The sequence below is a fragment of the Oncorhynchus masou genome, unplaced genomic scaffold, assembly GCF_036934945.1.
Source record: "Oncorhynchus masou masou isolate Uvic2021 unplaced genomic scaffold, UVic_Omas_1.1 unplaced_scaffold_3901, whole genome shotgun sequence".
Classification (NCBI taxonomy): domain Eukaryota; kingdom Metazoa; phylum Chordata; class Actinopteri; order Salmoniformes; family Salmonidae; genus Oncorhynchus; species Oncorhynchus masou.
The window spans coordinates 30,381-33,397 of record NW_027010303.1 but is presented as its reverse complement, the minus strand read 5'-3'; positions in this window follow the sequence as shown (position 1 = coordinate 33,397).

Genomic DNA, 3,017 nt, shown 5'->3' with positions numbered 1-3,017 from the left:
TGCCCCTGAACAGGCAAAATTAAAAAGATTTGTGATTGCCCCTAGCAAGCGGACTAGTTTAATATTCTTTGTTATATGCTTGTTTATATGTTCCGTCGCCCTTTCTGCAGAGTTCTCCGGGGCAGGCAGGTTTTAGAAGGGAACTATTCGGTTAGAGAGCAAAGGCAAGTCATGCGTGTTTTCACATGCTAATATCACCAGTGTGTTATCATCTGACAAAGAGTGTTCAGTCACCAGTGTGTTATCATCTGACAAAGAGTGTTTAGTCAGTGTGTTATCATCTGACAAAGAGTGTTTAGTCACCAGTGTGTTATCATCTTTCAAAGAGTGTTTAGTCAGTGTGTTATCATCTGACAAAGAGTGTTTAGTCACCAGTGTGTTATCATCTGACAAAGAGTGTTTAGTCACCAGTGTGTTATCATCTGACAAAGAGTGTTTAGTCACCAGTGTGTTATCATCTGACAAAGAGTGTTCAGTCAGTGTGTTATAATCTGACAAAGAGTGTTCAGTCACCAGTGTGTTATCATCTGACAAAGAGTGTTTAGTCACCAGTGTGTTATCATCTGACAAAGAGTGTTTAGTCACCAGTGTGTATCATCTGACAAAGAGTGTTTAGTCACCAGTGTGTTATCATCTGACAAAGAGTGTTTAGTCGCAGTGTGTTATCATCTGACAAAGAGTGTTTAGTCACCAGTGTGTTATCATCTGACAAAGAGTGTTTAGTCACCAGTGTGTTATCATCTGACAAAGAGTGTTTAGTCACCAGTGTGTTATCATCTGACAAAGAGTGTTTAGTCACCAGTGTGTTATCATCTGACAAAGAGTGTTTAGTCACCAGTGTGTTATCATCTGGCAAAGAGTGTTTAGTCACCAGTGTTATCATCTGACAAAGTGTTTAGTCAGTGTGTTATCATCTTTCAAAGAGTGTTTAGTCAGTGTGTTATCATCTTTCAAAGAGTGTTCAGTCACCAGTGTGTTATCATCTGACAAAGAGTGTTTAGTCACCAGTGTGTAATCATCTTTCAAAGAGTGTTTAGTCAGTGTGTTATCATCTTTCAAAGAGTGTTCAGTCACCAGTGTGTTATCATCTGACAAAGAGTGTTTAGTCACCAGTGTGTTATCATCTTTCGAAGAGTGTTTAGTCACCAGTGTGTTATCATCTGACAAAGAGTGTTTAGTCACCAGTGTGTTATCATCTTTCGAAGAGTGTTTAGTCACCAGTGTGTTATCATCTGACAAAGAGTGTTTAGTCACCAGTGTGTTATCATCTTTCAAAGAGTGTTTAGTCACCAGTGTGTTATCATCTGACAAAGAGTGTTTAGTCACCAGTGTGTTATCATCTGACAAAGAGTGTTTAGTCACCAGTGTGTTATCATCTTTCAAAGAGTGTTTAGTCACCAGTGTGTTATCATCTGACAAAGAGTGTTTAGTCACCAGTGTGTTATCATCTGATAAAGAGTGTTTAGTCACCAGTGTGTTATCATCTGACAAAGAGTGTTTAGTCAGTGTGTTATCATCTGACAAAGAGTGTTTAGTCACCAGTGTGTTATCATCTGACAAAGAGTGTTTAGTCACCAGTGTGTTATCATCTTACAAAGAGTGTTTAGTCAGTGTGTTATCATCTGACAAAGAGTGTTTAGTCACCAGTGGCATCATCTTACAAAGAGTGTTTAGTCACCAGTCTTACAAAGAGTGTTTAGTCACCAGTGTTATCTTACAAAGAGTGTTTAGTCACCAGTGTTATCTTACAAAGAGTGTTTAGTCACCAGTGTTATCTTACAAAGAGTGTTTAGTCACCAGTGTTATCTTACAAAGAGTGTGAATATACTTAATGTAAAGTGTTTACATGCAAGTCTTGGCATTACTTCTTGCCCTGCTGCCATCTATCCATAATGTATGTCTTCTATACCAGGGGTTCCCAAACTCCTTCACTGTCCAGCACTGGGGAACCTCACTCCCTAAGGTCTGCAACACTAAGATGACGAGAGCAACTGATGATGCACTACCTCATTTTGAAATTGTGCATTCCACGATTACAACTTTCAACAGTACGTTTAAAGTTGGACTGAGTTACTTTTTTTTTGGGAGGGGGACCCCTGCCGATCCCCTCAGAGCCAGTGTGTCTCTGGGGTCATGCATTGTATTATTGTTTTGTTGTGTAATAAACCTTGGCACTCTGGTCAACTCTGACAGACCTGTAATTGACTTGTCTTGAGGACCTCCCCTCGTGTAGAACAAGGTGGCGCACTACAGTTTACATATAGCAACACATTGCACTTGTTCTAGATAGTTATCATGGCTTATCTCAAACACCGCTTACTAACCACATTAATACAACCTCGAGAGGCTGCTGCAGTACATTGTAGCCTCTACAGGTTGCTGCAGTACATTGTAGCCTCTACAGGTTGCTGCAGTACATTGTAGCCTCTACAGGTTGCTGCAGTACATTGTAGCCTCTACAGGTTGCTGCAGTACATTGTAGCCTCTACAGGTTGCTGCAGTACATTGTAGCCTCTACAGGTTGCTGCAGTACATTGTAGCCTCGAGAGGCTGCTGCAGTACATTGTAGCCTCGAGAGGCTGCTGCAGTACATTGTAGCCTCGAGAGGCTGCTGCAGTACATTGTAGCCTCGAGAGGCTGCTGCAGTACATTGTAGCCTCTAGAGGCTGCTGCAGTACATTGTAGCCTCTAGAGCCTGCTGCAGTACATTGTAGCCTCTAGAGCCTGCTGCAGTACATTGTAGCCTCTAGAGCCTGCTGCAGTACATTGTAGCCTCTAGAGGCTGATGCAGTACATTGTAGCCTCTAGAGCCTGCTGCAGTACATTGTAGCCTCTAGAGGCTGCTGCAGTACATTGTAGCCTCTAGAGGCTGCTGCAGTACATTGTAGCCTCTACAGGTTGCTGCAGTACATTGTAGCCTCTTATTATACACATGGATTATTACCGTTACTGTTCCCTCCTGAGGACCGAAGCTTGGGCATGCCTCCTGCAAAGAGACCTCCTAGTACTGGTCCTCC